This window comes from Zalophus californianus, chromosome 6, assembly GCF_009762305.2.
Source record: "Zalophus californianus isolate mZalCal1 chromosome 6, mZalCal1.pri.v2, whole genome shotgun sequence".
NCBI lineage: Eukaryota > Metazoa > Chordata > Mammalia > Carnivora > Otariidae > Zalophus > Zalophus californianus.
The window spans coordinates 11,737,349-11,760,406 of NC_045600.1; the positions used below are offsets into that span (position 1 = coordinate 11,737,349).

Consider the following 23,058-nt stretch of genomic DNA (forward strand, 5'->3'; position numbering starts at 1 on the left):
TCGAACATGTGGACCAACCGATACACCGTTCTTTGTGATGAGATTTCAGCATGTGATCCCAAACAGCAGAAACCCCAAGCGCTCTATCATTGCTAAGGGTCAACTTAATTAAAAATAAACGTTTCAAAAGGGGTTGTCATCATTTGCCCTTTAGATGGAGGCAAAAAAAAAAAAGGGGGGGGGACCTATCCCAGTTGAAAGCATTTAACGGGCCAATGTGAACACACTTCCCACCCCCTCCCCAGTTCCTACACAGTATTTCCACCTTATGTCCCCTCCACGCAGAACAGAAACAAGCAATTTTAGGAAGAAGAGAATTTTGAGTAGAAAAGAACCAACTTTAATTTCTCTCCCCACTCCACACTTTTTGCCAAAGCAGCCTCAAATAGCAGGCCTTCCAGGAGCAGATTCTTAGAAGGTATCTTACTGAAAACACACACTCGTCGAAGTCCATTTTGGGCTTTAAGGAACTCTACATAGGAGACGTCTCCATTTATTTCATTCCCTAAGACGGGTTGAAGCAAACTGCCTTCCCTTGTCACCATTTCCAAAAGCGACACTTAGCCTTCACAAAAACGTTTCTCGTTGCCGTAAAATACACAGGACATAAAGATCCCCCATGTTCACCAGCTTCAAGTGCTCAGTTCAGTGGATGATGTACATTCACAGTGTTGCATGGCCATCTGCACCGTCCATCTCCAGAACACTTCCACCCTGGAAGACTCAAACTCTGTCCCCACTACACACAACTTCCCATCCCTCCTCCCCTCTAGTCCCTGGCACCCACCATTCTTCTCTTGTCCTTATGAATTTGACTATTCTACGTAACGGATACGGGTGGAATCATACAGCAACTGTGTTTTTATGACCGGCTTATCTCCCTTAACCAAATGTCCTCCAGGTTCATCCATGCTGACGCATTTGTGAGACCGGCCTTCCTTTTTGGGGCTGAATAATATTCCCTTGGAGGCATGTACCACATTTAACCCATTAACGAAGGACACTTGGGCAGCTTCCACCTTTTGGGTGTGGTGAACAACGCCCCTCAGAAAATGGGTATCTCTTAGAGGCCTGAAATGCAACATGGATTCTTCCTGGTTTCCGAAATGCAATTTAATCGAGCTGACGAATTTCTGGCTTTACACCAGGATTTCCAATTCCTTCTTACAACCAAGTTTTCTGGACAGATCTTTATTGAGTTTAGAAGAACTTCTCCCTGGAGTTCAATGGTGCCAAGTCCTACCAGAGATGATCTTCTTACCCTTCCAAGGCTGTAACATTCGGTTAACCTTTGTTGAGGAGATACCCCTAGTGAGTCTCAGAAAGAGAAGTGTACTTCCAATACTGAAGGGAGAATGTAATTATCCAACGAACACTCACCACAGCTAGACATTAGACAGAGTAAAATACGAAGGAAACAATGCCACTCAGCCCCAACACAAAGAAATGCCCCACCTCCAGTTACCTGAGACATTGGATCAGCCTCAGATGGCCTCTGTAAGGTTCATTCTGCACTGAGTGCGTTCTCTGTACCGCGGGAGTTGAGAGGTGCTTTTTTTTTGGCTTCGTGTTCAATCAAGGACAAGTAGCTATAAAGTGTGTGACAGTGACCAGCACACCAGGGTTATCAGGGAGGCAATGGGCATGAGGGGAGAGGAGCCCGATCCCAGAGGGAACTGAAATGTGCCCTGCCGCAGTCTGGACTTCAACCCATATCCCTGGGACCCACCGAAGCTTCATCGAGGAGGACACGCCCGTGCCACGACAATTTCCTGAGCATATCCTATGTTCCTGGCACTGCGCCACATGATGTGCATTCTATTAATTCTATTCTATTAATTCCTGTAATCCTCAGAGCCCAGGCACTGCCATCCCCACATCACCGTTAGAGGAACGAAGAGACACAGAGAGGTCAAATGGCTCACCCAAGGTAACACAGCTAGTAAGTCACGGATCTGGGCTACCGATTCAGCTGTTCCGGCTTCAGAGCCTGCGTTCTTACCATGAAGCTTTATTATCTTGTAACAGTTTGCAGAGGCTGTTAGAGGCCTAGAGATCTGCACATTCTGGTGTTGAAGACAGACAAGCACGGAAAAGGTCACATTAAGTCGATCAGAGCTCCATGTTTCCTGTTTGGGCTAAGCGTGGGCAAGGCAAGGATACAGTGTGGGTTAGCCCCTCCTACTTTCCACAGCATGTGCACACCCCCAAGCTTACATGACGCCTGCCAGTCAGGGGATGGGAGAGGGTGAGCTCCACGTGAACCCACAAGTGGAAAGACTTCCTGCCACCTGCCACACTCACAATGTCTCACCCGGCCGGCTCACACGGCCAGTGTCACTCATAACCGCTTTGGGTGACCTCCGGCTACAGAATGGAGATAGAACCTCCAAAGCATGGCAACTGGGCGTGGCCAGATGCCCCTGAACCTGAGGCAGGCAGGGCTCCTAGGCCCAGCAAACCTGATTTACCCCCTCCCAGCCCGGTCCTGGTTCCTAGCATTTGGGCAAAGAGGTATTTTAAGATACCAGACCAATTTCTGCAGGGACTGAAGAAGTTCCTACACCCTGCAGGTCAGCATCTCCTTGAATGAAACCTGGAGTCCGAGGACCCCGACGTAGGGCTAGCTGTCAGCAAGTGGTCAAATCTCTCCAACCCCCGCTTCCACCTGAGAGTGAGCGCCCCCAGCAGACTGCTGTCAGTAGCCAAATAAAGTGTCCCTTCATGTGTCGTCCATGGCTCACCAGACCCTGTGTTCCATCTGCCCTCTCTCCCATATCTACAACTCCAACTCCCTGCTACCATACTCCAGCCATGCCCGCCTCCTTGCTGTTCCCCAGACCAACCATGCCCTCCCCTGCAGCTTATGTGCTGGCTGCCCCCTCCGTGTCTGCCAGCCTGCCCCCTGCCTCTTTTCCATAGATGCCTCACATATCATGTCCTCAAGGCCGTGACCTGGCAGTCTATAGGATATGCCAACTGCCTCATCCCCAACAGCATCTGGGAGGGGGTCCCCTTACCCTGTTCTTTCTCCCCAGTTGCCACTAGCACCTTCTAGGGCCTTGCTACTCAAAGTGTGGCCTGGGGACCGATAGCAGCAGCAGCCCCTGGGAGCCTGGGAGAAAAGCAGGACCCCAGGACCCAGTGGATCAGAGTGTGCATTTCCATAAGGCGCCCCAGGAGATCTGTGTACACACTCGGGTGTGAGAAATTCTATTCTAGCTTGATATGCTTTGCTTCTTTATTGTGCCCGTTCCCTCCCGACCAGATTGCAAACTCCGTGAGGGCAGGCATTTGTCCCTTGTAATCTCTACCGGGTCCCCAAACTACAAAGGTAGCTGCCACATTGCAGGTGTGCTAATAGACAACAAACAGATGAATAATCTGAAGGAAGTGAAAATCAGGATGATGCAGAGTAGGGTTCATGGTGGAGTGTGCCAGGGGCAGGTGAGCTCGCCAAGGAGGGAGACCCGGCCTTGGGTTTCTGACAGCCAGGTCCCCAGGACCAAGCTCCCTGGCAGGGGCAGGGAAAACCAGGAGGTGATTTGGTTCATTTTCTCATTATCAGGGGCTGGTTAACTCCAGTGCTGTGTGGGCCCAACGGCGTGGCCGCCCTCTCTGGGCCAGCTGTGTGGAAGACTCGTGTGAAGGCTGTGATAGACACAGGCAGGTCAGGTGGAATTGGAGCTCTGATCCGCTATAGGGTCATGGCGCCCTCAGAAAACTGAGCGCTCAAGAACCCCCTCCAGCTGTGCTGGACCAGGCCCTGCCATCCTGAGCTTCTCTAAGCTTATTTTTCAGGAAACCTGATGGTGACAATTCCCTTTCCGACAACACAGCCCAAGGAGTGTGCAGGAGAGCTCTGGGGGACCCACTTATAAGGGCAAGAATCCCATTTGTGAGGGCGCCACAAGATCCAGTGTCTGCACAGAAAGGATGTGAGCAACACCAAGCTGTGAGGGGACACAAAGGTATCAAACAGGAAAAGGTGCTCGACCTCACTCGGGAGTGAAACAGAAGCAAAAACTCCACTGAGATAGTAGGACTCTCCCTGCACACTGGCGAGCACAGGCCTGAGGACGCCATAGGATGTTTCATCCCTGGCTTGTGGGACAGAGGTCGTTAACTGATACAAAGCTCAATGGAAGGCCATTTGGCACCGTTCATCAAAATCACAGATTCACATATACTCTGGCCCAGGAACTCTACTGGTTAGCTACTCTTCACAACATTGCTTCTGCCTCCTTCTGCTTCGACAGTCTACGTGGGCAGGCGGTAGGGAGCCAGTTAGATAGATCGCAGCCCATCCTACAATAGATACTATGGGAAGAAAGAGGTTACTGATGATCTGGGTTGGCCTTCAACAGCAAGGAAAGGTACAGAACGGTATGTATGCTATGCTAACAACTGGGTGAGATCTGGGAGTTATCACAGCCCCGTGCTCTGGGATGCACACGGCAACACCTGGTAATGGGGTGCCTTTGGGGAAGGGATTTGGGTTACTATTGGACAGAGCTGGGAGGGAGAATTTTTATTATATCCTCTTTTGTGCTTTTTGATTTTGAATCATATGAATTATATTATTTACTCAACGACTAACTTTTTAAAAAAATCCCCTATACTGAACCGAAGTTACTCTGCCAGGTCATCTTAAAAAGCACCATCAGGATATCCTAATCAGAATTTTGAGGAATTCTAATTCAGAATTTCCCAACCCCTCCGGAATCACATGCTCAGACAGGACTGTTATGGACTAAACGTTCAGCCCCTACCTCCCAATTCAGATGCTGAAATCTTAACCCAGTGCGATGGTATTAGAAGATGGGACATTTGGGAAGTGATTAAGTCATGAGGGTGAAACCCACACAAAGGAGATTCTTGCCCTTATAAAAGGGTCCCCAGAGCGCTCTCCTGCCCTCTTTCCACCACGTGAGGACACAATAAAAAGTCAGCACTCTGCAATCCGGAAGCGGACCCTCCCTAGACTGGCACTTGAGCTTGGACCGCCAGCATCCGCAACTGTGAGAAAGAAATTTCCTTTGCTTATATTCTGTTACAGCAGCCCGAAAAGGCTAAGATAGGCACTTACTTCCACGGATCGCTGATAGCATTTCCAAAGTGTAGATTTCATTTTTACTTAGCAGGCAGCCTCAATTTCCAACAGGTACCTTGGTCTCACCAGCCCCCCCTCCCCCGTGTAAGTCCCCTTGCAAGTCTAACTCGCTCTAACTGAGCTGGAATGCACCTCAGGAAACAGCAACAACCTCTTCTTCGGCAAATGGAGAATCAAGGCCCAGGGAATGAATGAGTCTTGGGCCAGCTCTCTGGCTTCCAAAGTACTTAACCTCCTGAGCCTCAATTCATCAGCAAAATGAAGCTGCCACACATCTGACACCATCTTCTGAAATCAGGCTCTATGCCCATGGCAATGAAAAGCCCTAGAAGGGGAGAGCCCTCCATCAAAGTCCAAATTCAGTCCCCTAGCCCATGAGGTCCTGCTCATCGTAGCCCTGCAACGTTACGGCCTCACCTCCCACCTCCTTCCCCCGTCACTCTACTCCAAACATTCCAATTGCAGTTGTGTTGCTGTAACATACCAGGGCCTTCTTCCCTGCCATTCTCCTCTTCTGTCACTCTGCACCAGGGTAACTCCTACTTGTCTAGTGTGTCTCAAGTTGAATATCCCTACTTTAGGGTAGCTTTCTCTTATTAGGTCAAACCCCCATCTCGGCTCTGATTGCCTCTTGCACTTTTTTATAGCTCATCTCACTGTTGGCTCCTTCAAGGTCTATCTTCCCTATAGACCCTCAGCTTCCCTAGGGGGTCAGGACTCTTACTCACTGCCACCTGCAACAGTACTGACCAAATAGCAGGGGCTCACATGGGAGTCACCTTCCTCCTTTCCGCTTACCCCTGCCATTCTTACGCCCACCTTCAACTAAAAGGAAGCCTATAACTTTTCTAGAAGAGAAAAGAGTATCTAAGGAGGACTCTAAAGAACTCCTGTCTTACTCATTCCAATGGAGGCAGAAGAAAGCTGAGAGTCATGGCTATTTTCCCCACTTAACAAGAGCAGCTAACATTTATTGAACTCAAACAGCAACCCCCTGAGGTAGGTCCTATTATCCCCATTCCATGGATGGGGAAACAGAACAGTTAAAAAAAAAAAAAAAAATCCCAGAGTCGCACAATGCCTAAGTGTTAGAGACCGGCATTCTGGAGCCCAGCATATCGGGCTAACCACTTCTAGGATGCCTGTAATTCACTCTGAGCTTCACATGGACAGCGTGACGGATGCGTGAGTGCGTGTGGTTTCAGCTAAGCTCTAGGGCAGGTCAGTTGTCAAAACCTGAATTCCTACTGCAGGGGCCCTAAGTTAACATGATGACTGGCAAAATTCCAAAATCCATCAGCTGCTTCTATTTCCCATCAACATCAGGGACTCTGCTAATCTGCATAATGAGTCAGGTTTGCTGGTAACTTAATGACCCTGTAATTAGTACACTGGGTGCTGGAAATGGACCCTCTCTGATGAACTTGATAGCTTTTGAGAGGAGTGGAAAAGATGAGGGACCCCACCCCCATCCCCCACCCCAGGTGACTAGGAAGAGAAGCCTGTATCCTGTGTCCTTAGGGATGGTGCCAACACTTGATCCCCAAGTGGTCCTGAGTCTGGCCACTGGCTTGGGTGGTTTCTGGCTGTCTGATCCTGACCATAAGGTTAACTGAATCCTGACACTTGAATGATATCGATTCTACCTTGAGCCAATCCTTCCTGCAAGTTGGGCTCAGAATACTCAAAACGAGAATGCTGGGACTTCAATCCGCTTACTGAAGGTTAGACATGTGGCAGAACGTATTAACATTGCTTTTTTTATAACCTGGTTGCAAGAGTGCTAAGGAGTGGCTGGCTCCCATCCACCACTGTTAGCTCCCACAAAGGACTGCACGTAATGAAACCGGTGGGATCAGTTCACCGGCTACTACTCTATGTTGTCTTTCTAGATACAGAGACTTTAACAGGGTCCAATGCATCCATGAGCCTGCAGCTACCACTCATAAATGCGTTATTCTAAGCCTGGACAAGTTTCTACCCACGATGAGCCCTAAATGATCCCTTTTGGTCAAATGTCTGCCGGGTTGAGTGGTGAGCGGCTGCCCTGTGGGACCAGTGCAGTGGCACATCCTCAAAACCCTGAGAACTGCCTCTTAAAAAGATAATCGATGACACGGCTCCTTCATCCACAATTCAGAAAGGAACATTCTGCCTTTGGAAATAAGCCTCTCGGCCACAGAGATTATTTGAAAAAACAAGTCATTAAAACAATGACTGGTATGCCACCCTATCTGAATGCCTCCAAATTCAACAAAAGCTTGTTTTGTTTTGTTTTGTTTTGAGAGAGAGAGCATGAGAAGGGGGAGGGTCAGACGGAGAAGCAGACCCCCTGCTGAGCAGGGAGCCTACTGCTGGACTCGATCCTGGGAATCCAGGATCATGACCTGAGCCGAAGGCAGTCGCCCCACCAACTGAGCCACCCAGGTGCCCCTCAAAGGCTTCTATTTTAAAAGGCCCTGCAGCAACATGAGGGATTCTTGTGGGGACAAAACCGCTCTGTAGCTTGACTGTAGTGTCCATGTCAATTTCCTGGCTGTGATACAATTTCTCAAAATATTTCCATTAGGGAAAACAAGGTAAAGGGTACAAGGAAACTCCCTGTACTGCTTCTTACAGCTGCAAGAGACTCTACAGTCCTCAAATAGTTTAAAAAAAAAAAACACTAAAACTAAAAAAGAATATGACCTCCATACTCAGGAAAAAAAAACAACTTCCAGTCACTTTTATTATTCAGGACATTGAAAATTGGCAGTGAGGGATTCACAGCAATCGCTCTATCGGTCTTACTTGGAATTGGGGGTGTCCCTATTCTTTCCCACTTGTTTTGTGATGGTACACTGCTTGAGACTTCTGGAGCCTGCAGCAGGATTTGCTGGCCCCCTGAGAGCTGGGAACTCCAGATCAGAAGCCTCGGTCAGCAGCTAACCTCTCTGCAAAGTTTGGGCTCCTTCCTGAGTTGAGGTTGTCGCTTCCGTGTGACATTCTCAGTAATCACTGCTCCCAAATTCACAGGGGCCTGGCTCCACACTTTGGGGGCCCTGGACGCCAAAAGCCTTCACCAAAGGGGGCCCTTAGAACACTGAGCTTCTGAAAGATTTTCCTCACATACAGCAGATGAGGCCCAGAGAAAATACACAGGCATGCTGAGCCTGTTTTGGAGTTCTCAAGATGAAACTCTGCCTTAGTATGAATCTTAGGGAAAAAGTTAACCCAGAAAACTAAGCCACAGACAACAGAAAACTAATTACTGAGCAGTCTCCATTTCTCATGTGTCCAGTTCTGGGCTCCTGGGGCTGGGAATCAGGAAACCACCCACTGGCTTTGTGACCCAGAGCAGGGGTCAGCAAGCAGGGGGCTGGTAAGGGGTGTTAATAAAGTTTTATTGCAACACAGCCACACACACTCCATAGCTTTCCCCCTATAACAGCAGAGTTGAACAGTTACCTCAGACACCGTATGCCAGCAAAGCCTAAAATAGTTCCTATCTGGCCCTTTACATTAACAATCAGCTGCCCCTGACTTAGAGCAATAATCATGCTAAAAATGCTACCCTCTGAGTTTTTAAGTGCTAGACACCATGCCAACTGCTTTTTACACCTTAGCTCAACCAATCCACACAACGAACCTGCAAAGCTAGGTTGGTCTGCACCTCATAAGTAAGGAAACAGAGGCTCAAGGGGGTTAAAGCCTGCCCAGTGTAACAGAAAGTGGAGAAGCAAGGATTGAAATACCAGTGCATCTGATAACTGAGTGCCCAGCTCCCTCCATCATGTCACCTCCTGAGCAAGTCCTCCCCTTTGGGACTGGGTCCTCATCTGTGAGGATGGCAGGGTCACAAAAGAAGCTCTAACACCCCAACTACTCCTTTGAACTTAATGAGAACAGCTCTTTCCCAGCCAGGTCTCAGCGACCAGGGTGATGCCCCAAATGGTCAACGCTTAAACCAATTTCTTTTTTTTAAAAAAAAGATTTTATTTATTTATTTGACAGAGAGAGACACACACAGAGAGAGGGAACACAAGCAGGGGGAGTGGGAGAGGGAGAAGCAGGCTTCCCACGGAACAGGGAGCCCGATGCGGGGCTCGATCCCAGGACCCTGGGATCATGACCTGAGCCGAAGGCAGACGCTTAACAACTGAGCCACCCAGGCGCCCCCATCAATTTCTTTAAAAGTACTTTCTGTACACCTAAAACCAATGTAACACTGTATGTCAACTCTACTTCAATTAAACAGAAAAAGGGAACGAGTGTAATGAAATAAAAGCCATGTACAAGAACCCAAATGCTATTTTTCATTAGAAAACCATGTTACTTTGGAGAAAATTAAGTTGGATGAAATTTGTTTCCTCATCTTTATAAGAATTTTCACAGTTGTGACACTCTGGATATTTTAGTCTAGTTCTTTGCATTTTATCTGGTGTATATATTCTATATCACAAAATAAATTTTGTATTTTGTATTATCATTTTCTTCAAAAAAAAAAAAAAGAAAAAAGAAAAACCCAACAAAAAACAAAGACAAAACTATTTTTATAACCCAACTCCTCCCAGAAAGGCTTGAGACCAGAGTGAAACGCTGAGAGCAAAGTAACAGGACACAGAAGTAATGGTAAAGACAGAAGAGATCATGACGTTAAAAAAAAAAAAAAAAAAATGTTACGGGAATCCAAGACAAGTGAGCATAAAATACTTTTAAGTTTCCTGGTGGCCAAAGCAATGAAGGAAACAAGGTAAACAATGAGGATGTCACTACCTAATGAGACAAATCATCCCTTCCTGGCTGCTAGTTTAGTTGAAGCTTTGGTGTCCCCAACTCTGCCTTCTGTCACCAGTGAGGTCTTATGCCACAAAGTGATACACCGGGGTCCTGGTGCTTTGGGGTCCTCAAAAGACCCCAAGCATTCCAGCATGAATGAGGCAGGAACAGCCCAGTTTGGAACACTAAATGGAATCAGGAATGCACCCCATAAGTTCCTATCACTATACTGGCTCCCAAGGAGGAAGAGATAGGAGATTGACAAAGTCCATTGTAAAGCGTTCTCATTTTTTATAAAATGTTTAGAAGGTTAAACATTATGTGATGTCCAGCCACATAAATGAACCATACTGGCAGTGGGGATTACAAAGGAAGAAGCTTGGTGGGACCCTGACTCTTGAGCTCGTTCTTATTCGGACACCACCCTCCACCCCCAGTCCCAAACCACAGGGGCCCCCCGAGTCTCCCTTCCAGAATCTTCCAGAGCCAGGGAGGCCACATCCCCACCTAACCCAGCTCAATTGTTTTTAACGGTGGCTGCACATTCAAATCACTGGGGGAACCTTAAAATCCGCCCCAGGCTAGGTCCACACCCAGAGATTCGGACTTAACTTGTCTGGGGTCTGGCCTCAGCAGCAGGGTTTTTAAATCCCCCCAGGTGACTCTAATGAGCAACCAAAGTCAAAAACCCCAGCCCTTGCTCAATGCCAATTCACGATGTCACACTCATTTTCCTCTTTCACGAGGAAAATTACCCCTGCAAGCAGCCATTACTACAATATGAGTAAGAGCCTGAACATAAGACCCTTTTAATTTTTCTAAGTAGATGGTCACAACAATGATCCATCGCTCCCTCATGACGTCAGCGCAACATATTTTATTCCAGAGAGCCTTCCATCTTTGCCCTCGGATCATGCTCTCCCATAATTAATGTTTGCTGAGCATCTCCTGTCTGCAGAGACAGGGGACACAGGGCCTCAGGTGCTTCCCACAACCATCCAGACAGGCAGGCAGGGAGAACAAGCCCCATTTTATAGATGGAAAAAGTGAGGCGCCAAAAACAGTGTAAGTTTGGAGAACAACAGACCTTCCCATTCCTGCATGACTTTCTATCCCATTTGCTCTAAAATCACACCTAGTAATAGAAGCAGAAAGCTCCAATTTCCTTACAAAAGGGGAAATATTCAACGAGTGCCCTCTGTTCCAGCCAGAACTAGCCCCCTTGCTGCCCCAGAAACAGCCTCCTCGGGCCCTTTGCACTTCCTGTTGCCTTGGCCAGAAACACAGCTCCCAGTACTTCCTCTCCTCTGGCAGAGAGCTCCCCAGGCCCTCCCCTCACCACACGTGGGACTGAGGCCTTCCCTGGGCTCTCTTTTAGATCCCCAAACCTCTCTTGGTCACTACCCTCCTTAGCCTCATTTCTTTTTCCTCATGGTATTTGTTACCTCACACTCCACTTACAAATTTATTTTCGGCCTCCTGCACCAAAGGAAACTCTGCGAGGGCAGGGCCTTTCTGTTCCCTGCCGTATGCCCAGTGCAGGGCACGTACGTAGCAGGTGCTTCATGCCCGCCACTGCGGCAGCCCTGGTTACATAGCCAATCCTGTTCCTGCTACTCGACTTCTGCTAACACACTGCTCGTGAAGACTTCTCGCCTCAGGGTTGTCGGCACCATTCTACAGACGGGGAAACTGAGGCACAGAGCGTTAACAAGTAACTTGCCCAAGGTCACTGCCGGGAAGCGGCAGAGCTAGGATTCAAGCCCGGGCAGTCCAGCTCCAGAGTCTACCTTCTGAACTGCTTTGCTGAATGAATGATTAAGGAGTCAATGAATGGAGCAGGGCCACTCACAGGGCTGCCCTGAAGCTTGCCCTGGGGTCCAGTGCACCCTGACTAGACCCCGGCCCCCAGCACACTATCTGATTCCTCAGTCAGGTGCCATCAAACCTTCACATCCTGTCTGCACCACAGTGTGGGCAGTCGCGGGACTTCAGGACATCTCAGAGCCAGGAGAGAGAACCCGAAGACCACCCAACACCTGGCACATCCTGCCGGACATCTCATGGTGACACAGCCAAGCACAGCATTTTGGAAACAGACCGCACAGGACACTGGCCAGATGTTAGGCCCACGTTCACTCAGGCCGGTTCTCCTCACTTGTGGAGGGCCTAACAAGACAGAGCCCCCTCCCCGGCAAGAACCTGGCCCCTCTGCCTGCCTACCTCATTCACCTTCAGGCAACAGCCACGTGTGTCTTCGCGGGACCATGACCTGCTCTCTGAAACTGCCCCCCTCTCCCTGTGTGTGCACCCTAAACAGGGTCAAATATCACCCCCGAACCAACTCCATCCTCCACCCCGAAGCCGGAGTCCTCTTCCCAAAGCACGAGCCTCACCAGATCAATCCTTGGCTCAGAAGCCTTCCCCAACTCCCACCACCTTGTGAGAAACCCAAACTTCTTAGCTGGACAGTAGAAGCCTGCTATCATCTGATTCTGAGATGATCTCCCTTCCCCCAATCTCCTTCATTGAACACAACTCAGGGGCAAATCACACTATTCTCCTGCTGAGACTATATCCATCAGCCTTCACTAGCCAGCTGTGGGTTATGGTACCATCATAAACAATGCCCAGAACATCAGTGGCACACAACACACCCTCAGCTCTTATTCACATCACGTATTGGTGGCTACGGGTTGGATTCTCATGTCTTCCCATCCCAGAATCCAAGCAGAAGGAGGAGTCCCATCCAGGACACTCCATCCTCATGGGAAAGTGGCGGGGGTGGGGGGGGGGGGGGTGGAAGAAACACACATGGCTTTAATGCTTCTGCTCAGACACGCTCTAAGCCACGTCTGCCCATGTGCCCTTGGCCAAAGCAAGACAAGTGTCCATGTCCAACGTCAATGGACTGAACACCCTATCAAGCAAGCCACGTCCCTACCTCTTCAGGAAGGTCTAGTGGTAGGTCAATGCAGTCACATAAGCCACTACAGAATGCCCTGTCTGGAAGCCTCAGTCCGTGTGGTCCCTCCATCCAGGGGGTCAAAGGCTGTTAATATCTTCAAGGCCAATCCTCTGTGAAGACTCAGAAGGAAACACCTGTTGCTTCTCTGAGCCCTGAGCCCCTGAACGCATGGAAATGTGAATGTCCCTCAAGCCCCGGAGGGCATTTCAGTTCTTGACAGTTCACAATTCACCTTCCCTGTTGGATAATAACTTAGGATCCTTGGAAGTGGCATCAGTCTTTTGAACCGGGCTGTTCTGCACAGAGTAGGCATGAAGCAGTGAGTGAGTTTATGGAGAGCTGGCTTCCCGTTTGGCTTTAGAGGGTTTTTGGGTTTTTTTGGGTTTTGTTTTTTGGCAGAAAGTTCTTTCCTCATGACAATCCACTGATATGTGGATTCGTGGTGCCTCCTTCCTCCTGCACTGTATTAGGGTGAGCCCTGTTTGATTCGTCTACACTTGCCAAAGTGCTTCCCACATCAGAGGTTCTTGAATTTCTTGGATAAATGAACAAATGGGTAAATAAATGAGTGCGCAGAGAGCGGGAGCCGACTCTAAGCCCAGAGGCAGCGGAGGTGGGAGTGCAAAACCCAATCAGTCTGAGAGGCTGGGGGGTGGGGGGAGGAAGCTGGGGGTAAAATCTGGCCTCAAGGATTAGCTTAACTCCGAATCATGATCACTCAGTGAAATGGAGTGACAGTGAATTTCTGATACGTCTGCCAACTACCCCCGGAAAAAGACGGCCGGGTACTACAATTTAAGACATGGGATTGCATCCAAAGACTACTCCTAAGACACAATTCTAGAACAGAAAGAGGTGAATGAACAGATGAGCCACGACAAACCCTAACAAGCAAAGCGCCACATCGTACGTTCCTGGAAGGAGAGGAGCAAGCCAAATTGAAGATTGAAACTGGGGTATAAATGGACTTGTGGTTTGTTTTCCCAGGCCCATAATATGCTTAAAAAAATAATAATGTCAACGTCTTCAAGTCTTTGCTCCACATGACTGCACATCAGACCCAAGTGAGATTGGGCAATCGAGATGGCCAAGCCCTGGAAATTAAGCAGGGATAGCAGGCCACTGAACAGTAACTCCCGAGGTCAAGTCCTGCAGAGACAAATCCCATTCTCAGGGAGGGGCAGCGTTTACAAACCAGGCCATCTGGCTGATAACCTCAAGGCCAGAAACTCCCTCTCCCGATCTCCAAGGGACAAGGAGAATCAACAGTGTGATCTCCCTGGATGAGAAATATTTCAATGTGGTGCTCTTAACGCCCTCTGTAAATAAAACCTCAAAATCAGAAATGCTCCATCTGATCTGCCTTTATTCTGCACTGTTCTCAGGCAAGTCCAAGTTTGGGGCATGCAGGGGCATCGAAGGTGATTTCATGCACGTGTGGGCCTGCCTCCTGACTGGGTTTGCTCCTGGAGGACAGGACATTTGTTAGCTACCGAGCAGAGGTGGACAATGGACACTTGTCAACATGGGCTAGATTCAGGAACCTGAGGCCGAGGGGCTGCTAACCACAAGGTCGTGCCCTTGCTCCTGGACACACCGTTCTCACCACCCTATGCCCTGCAGGCCCATGGTAGGAACTCCAGTGGAGGAGCCTGATCTGGGTGAGGAAGACTCAGCAGGAGAGGTCGTGGGGCTTGCCTGGGCTTGGTTCTTGTCCCAGGGACACACCGCAGCTGGGAGTGAAGCCCTCCATGGCTCCCTACTCCAGCTGCTCCTTAACATCACCTTGAAGATTTGACAATAAGTTCCAGCCTTACTGATTCTGATTTAATTGGTCCAGGGTGGAGCCCAGGCATGGGTAAAAAAAAAAAAAAAAATTTTTTTAACTCCCCAGGTGAGTCTAAAGCACAGCCAGGATTGAACCCTCAGCTATGACCTGAGAGTTCCCCTTATACTGTAACACACAAGAGTGGGGATACTGTAACACACAAGAGTGGGGATACTGTAACATGCAAGGGTGGGGATACTGTAACATGCAAGGGTGGGGATACTGTAACGTGCAAGGGTGGGGATACTGGGCTGGATTGTTGAGCACTTCTCCATCCACACCCACCCATGCCCAATATTTGGGAACTGCTGGGTTTAAAGAGTTTAAAGCTCAGATCCTCGCACACCCATGTTCATAGCAACATTATTTACTATAGTAAAAATGTAGAAACGATCAAGTGTCCATTGATGAATGGATAAACACGATATGGTATATACATAAAATGAAATATTACTTGGCCTTAAACAGGAATGAAATTCTGACACGTGCTACAACAGAGGTGAACCGTGAGGACATTACGCTAAGTGAAACCAGCCAGTCACAACAGAGCAGATGCCATGCGATTGTGCTTACAACGAGGTACCTGGGGTAGTGGGAATCAGAGACAGAGAGGAGGAGGGTGGTTGCCAGGGGCTAGGGAGAGGAGAAAACAGGAAGTCATTATTTAATGGGTACGGAGTTTCAGTTTGGGAAGATAAAGTTCTAGAGATGGATGGTGGTGAAGGTTGCATAACAATGTGAATGTATTTAGTGCCACCCAACTACAGTGGCATTTAACTTTTAAATGGTTAAAACTGTAACTTTTATGTTCTGTGCATTTTACCCCTACAGAATGCTTGTAAGCCTAAAGGGTTCTTTACTATAGAATATTCCAGAATCTTGAACATGCTACGGTGGCCCAGTCCGTCCTCACCAGAGGCAGACTTTCCAAGTCTTCCCCAGACTTCTTTGGTCACAGTTTTCTTGAGCAGCAGATGGAGAGAGGGGGCAGACCAGCTGCGGACCAGTGCCCCTCGAAGCCGCGTGGGGAATGCCGGGTCAAGCTCTGAGCACGAGCCTTGCATCACCACCAGGCTCTGGCCGTGCAGGTGTCACAGCACCAAGCAAAGTGGCCGACTGGCACAGTCTCTTATTTCTGCCAAGACCCCTGCCAGGTAAGTACCTGGACCCCCATTTCGCTGATGGGGAAAGCAGAGGCTCGGAGAGGCCAAGAGACCTGCCCAAGGCCACACGGCTCACTGGCAGGGCTGGGACCCAAAGCCCGGTCTCGGGTGGACTCCTGGCCCTCACTGCTCCGAGTGTGGTCTCCAGAGAAGCAGCACTGACCTCATCCCGAAGCTGGTCAGAAATGCACAGCCTCGGGCCACACGGCAGACCTCCCCCTGCCTTGGCATGCTAACCAGGCCTCCAGGCGCTCCTGGGCACAGGAGAGATGCAGAAGCCGCAGCTGAAAACCTGCTGCCTTCCCCTTCCTCTCCATCCCTTCCGACTGGATGGTGGGATTCTAAGCATCCACTGTGAGCTTGGAGCCTGGGGGACGGCTGCCGGAGCAGCAGCAGCAACACCCTCTTGGGGCACATGGTCTGCACCCCCTCCCCCTTTCCTTTCTTCCTGCTAATGCATTTGGGTCACCCAAAGCCCACAAGTCACTTAGTCACACCACACTACAGTGGGGTTTTTGCCAGCTCAGGAAAAACAAGCACGGTTTAAATGATTTCAAAAGCAATTCTTTCAAGGGCTTGCCCTTTCCGTGGCCCACAGAATTACCCAGAAACGAGAGAAAAGACGCAAGAGCACAGCCAGGCCACCCTGCTGCCGTGCGGGGGTCTCACTCTCCAGCCCGCCGCCCAATCTAAATGCTCCACGCCATGGGATTACCCCCCCCTACCCCATTTTCCTGGGGCGGCTGTCAGAGGAGCCAAGGTTTCCTTTAAGAGGCACTTAGGGGAGGCGAGCTGCCCCCGTTCTTCCCCTCCCTGGTCTGCAGATTCCCTAGATGCAGCCTCTTGCCACCCGGTGAATCACTGCAAAACCACCCTGGGGCCCCTTCCCGCAGCGATTGGAGGCTTAGCTAATCGGCCAGAGCCACTTAGCTTCCCTAATCTTCACTTGTAAATCATTCTATCTACTCCATTAATCGCCTTTATCAACACTCCTTCGGGCCCCTGGGGGCATTTCCACCCCTTTCAGGTACCGGGTTTCTGCAAGCTGCAGACCACCCCTCGGCCTGGTGCGGGGGACGACTTCTGGCTCTTTCCACCCTTCCTGCCCTGCAGGACCCAGCACAGCGTCCACGCCCTCATCCGTCACCATGGGGAGGCTCCCTCGGCACGGGGGAGGGGGGGGGGCACAGCACGTGCACCTTAGTGGTCCTCGGGGCCCCAGCGTTCATCACCAAATAAGGTGAGGCACAAAGGCCACCAGGACGCACCAGGAGGCTGGGCTGCGGCCACTGCGCCAGGTGCCCACGTGGTGACAGGAATTCTCTTTCAGCTCAAGCACGCAGCTCCCCCCTTCCCGCTCATCAAAGGGGTTGGAGAGAGACAGAAACCAGGACGAGGCTCTGAGTGGCAGTTGTTGTCCCCAAGAGAGAGGACCCCAGAGCCTTCCCTTTCATAGGTACGGACCACGCTCTGCATTTTATAAACTCTTCCCTGTGGTTTTGTTTGCTTACAGTAAAAGCCCCCGCAGAGTCCTACTGGGATTGAGCCACGCTGATACAAAGAGTATCATAAACTGGGTGTCCCAACACCCAGCAAGGCAATGTGCAGAAGGAGCATGGGGACTGTAGCGGCCCATGCTCCTCTCAGCCCTGCTCCCTGAGGGCATTAGCCACACCTTTGCATCCCTTCACTGCCCTGCCCAGCAGGTGCCCAGAATCCTTGCGCCTGGGTGAAAAGGGTGAGCAGTTACCAAGCTTTCCTACTCCTAAAACCCTACATGAGTCAGAAGGGGTCCAGACACTGGAGCCGTACACCTCGGGCTTGGCACGATGCTGCCACAGGGCCCACCATGTCCCCTCGAGGACCCAAACCTAAGGCCAACTGAAAATGCCCCCCCTCATCCCTGCTCCGGCCAGGTTCTCTCCTACCACCCTATTTCTGCATCACCATATCCACCACCAGGAACGTTGCATGCTCCCATCTGTCTAGCAAATACCCACTTGCGTCAAAGCATGGCTCAAATGTTCCATGCTTCGTGATGCCTTGCAGCCATGCTGGGCATTCCCAGGTCATTCCAGGTCACACATGGCAATTACAAGTCTACCTTCTCCTCCTGACCTGGGGGCTCATCGAGGACAGGAGCTCTCTCCCCAGTGCCAACATCCAACCAGTGCCCCACCCACAGATGTCCTAGGAATGTCAGAGGTGTACTTAGGAATAATCAAATACAGGACACAAACCAGTCACTGTGCTCGGTACAAGGCTGTTTTTGGAGGAGGGTCCCAAATCTAAAGAAGGAAGGAGGGCTTCCTGTGCCCCCATCTGCAGCCCCGTACCAGGGACCATCCATCTGCATGTGAGCAGAGCAGACTCCCACCTTTCTGCTTGCAAACCCAGCATCTGCTGAGATCCGTAGACTCTTGCCTCCCAATCTATTCCTCGACCTCCCCCACAAGCCTATTACTCTTGCCTACATCTTGCCTAAATATTGGAGCAATACCCCCAACTGTTCTCTCCGTCTTCAGAGGGGAGGGGTCCCCAAAACTTATCAAGCATAATGCCAACAACCTTCACCTATAGCTCAGTTGAAGCTATGCCCCCCACGTTGCCAGCAATCATCTTTCTAAAACACAGCTGCTCAGAAACACTGGCCCCCACTGCTTACAGGAGCACAAGGAAGGGCCTTCGAGTGGTTAAGCCTCGTGGTCCCACACGAACTCACTACAGGATGACTCACCTCCCATAGCTGCCCACACACCTTGTGCCCCAACCTTACCCGGCACCTACTTGTCACACAGCCAGGGGACCCCGCATCTTCTTTCCCTAAAGAGTACAGGCTCTGGGGCCAGGCTGCCCGAGTTCAAATCCCTGCTATTCACATCTTTTGTAAAACGGGTACCGACCCTCCTAGGCTTGTTACGAGGGCAAGGGTGGGGTGCATGGAAGGCACGGAGACCAGGGCTACCCACACGTCAATGCCGTGATTGTCCTTCAAAAGCCGCCTTGCCCATCTTCAGTGACTCCTTGATGTGGCGGTGTTCTTGATCCTGGCATTCAGGACTTCCCGTCCCTCCTCTGTTCTTACAGATTCCAGCACTTCCCCTTGTGTTACGGGGTAGCTTTGCGGATTTTGATCCTCTCAATGAGGATGGAAGCTCCCTGGAGGCAGGCTGCCCACCTAGGTCGGGTTTAATTTCCCCATGGGCCCAGCACACAGGGATGCTCGGTCAGCATTCACTCAGCCACCAGATATTAAAGCCAAGGATGGCTTCTGACCTGCGCTCCGAGCAACTGCCCGCAGGAGGCCTACATAATTTTTTCATACATGTGATTATCTTAACATGCCTTAGGTAAAGAGCTGGTCCAGCTGACGTGAGATCGGCCCAACTAAAAAGCTGGTCCTGGAGTTAGCATGTATAATAGGATCCAGGGAGACATTCCTAGCGTGAAATGAGAGAAAGCGACGGTGGCGTCCCACAAGCTGCTAGGTACGGGAACGATCAAAATGTTATCCATCTTCCCATTCCGGCCAGACCCTCCTGCAACGGGCCCTCTGCCTCACCCAAGACAAACACAAGACTTTCACCAAATCCTATTTGTGGTTTTATGGATCCACGCTGAAAACCCCTGAACAACTGATGTTCTCCATTCCACAAGGAAGGAACACTCTTCAAAGGGTCAAGCATCCGGCACAGCTGTGCAAATGGTGGTAATGATACTTGCACAGCCGAATCCTGAAAAGCTGACGGAATCAAGAGCATCCCCTTGCTGCCCATCTCACGGGCAGGACACCAAGGGTCCTGCAGCAAAGTGGCTTATGCAAAACACACCCAGGCTGTATCAGGGCCAGAAAGCAAACTGGTCTCCTAATGCCTCATGCATCACGTCCCCCATCACCAACAGGGGGGAACAGATTTAGAATACACTCGGGGAGGCCCGCTGCAGCCTGCACGGGCTGGGCAGCCTCTCAGCATCAGCCATGCAAAAGTCAACAGCTTCTTGTCCTCAAAGAATTAACAACAAGCAAACGTAAGTCCAGATGTCCATTTTTAACTTGAAATAAAGCAAGTGCCAGGACGCCTGGGTGGCTCAGTCGGTTAAGCGTCTGCCTTTGGCTCAGGTCATGATTCCAGGGTCCTGGGATGGAGTCCTGCACTGGGCTCCCTGCTCAGCAGGGAGCCTGCTTGTGCACTCTCTCTGACAAATAAATAAAATCTTTAATTAAAAAAAAGAAAGCAAGTACTACATTTACAAAATTCACCCTCAATCCTTCATCACAGGTCGGTTCTAAAAATCTATCCTGTAAAGTTATAGTTCAATGCAAGTTATTTTTCAGAGATAATTTCAGCAGCAAAAATTTGTATAGCACTTGCTCTGTACCAGGCACTCTCGTGAGCAGTTTACGTAGATTAACAACACATGTAGTGGTAGTGTATGGCCTCGTGCACACATGAGCACACGCACACACATGCACACATCCACACAAAACCACCGGGCACTGTTCTAGAGCTTGGGCTACATGAGTGAACAAAACAAAGCCTGCCCCTTCCCTGAGGTTAGAACACAAAGGCAAAGAAACTAGTTCAAGGTTGCCTAACTAGGAAGGACACACACAGGCCTGGAAACCAGGCAGTTTGGCTCCAGAGTCCACGTTCTTAACCCTTAATCCCTCCTGGCTGCACGTTCTGATCTGTCCCACGGCATCAGGCTAGAAGGGATAGCCAGGGAGACAGCAGCCACTGTTGTGGGGTACAGGCCCCCGACAGGTAGGTTGGGGAGGGGCTGTCTGTCCCTCTAGACATCATTTGCTGCACGCTGAATTTACACCGGACTCCAGCCTCAGCCCAAGAGCCAACGATGCCAGGGACACAGCCCTGCCCTCTAGCAGGGCACAGGCTAGCGGGGAAAGACCGGTAGACAGCTCCATGAGGACGGCTGCCGTCTGTCCTGAGCCATCACGGAGCCCGGCACAATCGAGGAACTGGCTGCCTGCCCTACCTGTGGCTCAGCGGGACCACTGCAAAACAGTTTGCCAACTTCACCCGGGGCCCCAGTACATTTCCCAGCCCCCCTCCTTCTGCTTTAAAAAAAAAGAGAAAAAAAAAAGTAATCTGATTCAGCCCCGGCCCTGGCTGAGCACTGACTCCTGCTAAATCCCCAAAGCCTAATTACTTACTATTCTGCACGGTAATCTTAGGAGGTGTTTGTTTGCGCTCTCCCCTTGGATAGCCAGTGAGCAAGATGCAGCAGTTGCTAGCAAGCACGGCTCCAGATACAGACATGAATCGGCCATCTCCCAGACACCATGTCTCTGCTTAGAATGTCCTCCCACTGCCACCTTCTCCCCTTTGAGGCTGGGATCAGAGGTCATCTCTGGGGAGGGCACCCTTCCCCTAAACCAGGGCACTTTTCCCCCCCTTCCCCCCTTCCCTCCGAGGTAACTGCCACAGGTGGCTCTGTGTTATCTAAGCTCCCCCAGCCTGACCCCCCCCCCCAATTCTGCTGCACACTCCCTGAGAGCAGGGCCCTGGGTCCCTCCCAGCTTCAGAGCCCAGCAGGGTGCAGAACGTGTAGACACTCAGAAGGGCATGTTGCATTGGATTCCTCGGGCTATTACCAGGAGACCCAGGGCTGGAGCCCTGCACCGTGCTGAGCAAGCAAAGGGTGCTGCAGGCCCACAAACGGAGCGCTTGTGCTGCCCCGTCTGGGTGGGGATGACCCACCAAGCAGGGAGCACCTTCGCTTCTCAACCCCACAGTGACTTCTGTTCCTTTCCCAAGGGGCACATCCATCGTCCTTTCAGGAGAAACTTTTGTAAACTGTTCCAGCACATCCTCTTATTTTTTTTTTAGTAAAATGCTATGCTCCAATGTCCTCTTCAATAACGGACAATGTTTAATAAAAAAAATTTTTTAAACCTTTTCTGTTGAGTTGAAGGACTCTCTCTCTCCCACCCAAGGCAACACATGGCAATGTTTAATGATTTCCATTTTTAACTCGGGAGGAACGTTTCTCAGAGTTCAAGAGGAAGCCGAGTGGGCATGCTCTGGATTGCAGGAGGCCCGCATGGCATCAAGAGCGGAGAATCTGGAAGTCAGGGGGTAGCAGATGGCCCAGTAGGGAGGAGAGACTGCTAGCAGATGGCCCCAAGAGTTTGGATAAGGCGGGGGGAAAACTTAATAGCCAAAGAAATCCTGAGAAAGAAGAATAAAGTGGGAGGCAGTACACTTTCTGATTTCAAGCTAAACTATGAAGCTACAGTCATCAAAACAGTATGGTACTGCATAGAAACAAACAGACCAATGGAACAGAACTGCAAGTACGGAAGCAAACCACACATATACAGTCAACTAGTCTTTGACAAGGAAGCCAAGAATACTTGATGGGTGGCTCAGTCATTTAAGCATCTGCCTTCACCTCAGGTCATGATCTCAGGGTCCTGGGATCCAGCCCACATCGGGCTTCCTGTTCAGCAGGGAGTCTGCTTCTCCCTCTCCCCCTGCTGCTGCTCTCGTGCATGTACGGTGTCTCTCTCTCTCTCTCTCTCTCTCTCTCTCTCTCTCTCGCAGAGCTCTAATAAATAAAATCTTTTTAAAAAAAAGAATACTTGATGGGGAAAAGAGTGTCTTCAATAAAAAAAGCACTTCAATAAATGCTGGAATAATTGGATATTTGTACGTAAACAGATAAAACTGGACCTGAATCTTACACCACTCAGAACAATTAACTCAAAATGGATTAAGAACCTAAACGGTAAGATGTGAAACCATGAAATTCCCCGAAGAAAACACAGGAGTAAAGCTCCTAGACGTGGGTCTTGGCAATGATTTTTTGGATACGACACCCAAAGCACAAATAACAAAAGCAAATATAAACGAGAGGGACTACATCAAATTAAACAGCTTCTGTACAACAAAAGAAGCTATCAACAAAGTGAAAAGACAACCTACAGAATGGAAAAAAAAAAAGTATTTGCAAACTATATAGCTAATAAGGGGTTACTACCCAAAATACACAAAGAACTCAGACAACAGCAAAAAAATAATAATGATCCAATGAAAAAATGGGCAAAGGACCTGAATAGACATTTCTACAAAGAAGATAAATGAAAGGCCAACAAATACATGACAAGATGATCAACATCACTAGTCATTAGGGAAACACAAAACTACAGTGAGAGACCATCTCACACCTGTTAGAATGGCTAGTATCCAAAAGACAAGAGTAA

General features: G+C 49.8%; 1 protein-coding gene across 5 annotated transcripts in view; it reads right to left on the reverse strand.

Annotated features, from left to right (window-relative positions):
- The window catches only part of SLC24A4 (solute carrier family 24 member 4), a 183,630-nt gene that overhangs the window by 135,339 nt on the left and 25,233 nt on the right, over positions 1-23,058 (reverse strand). The gene's annotated exons all lie outside the window — the stretch shown is intronic.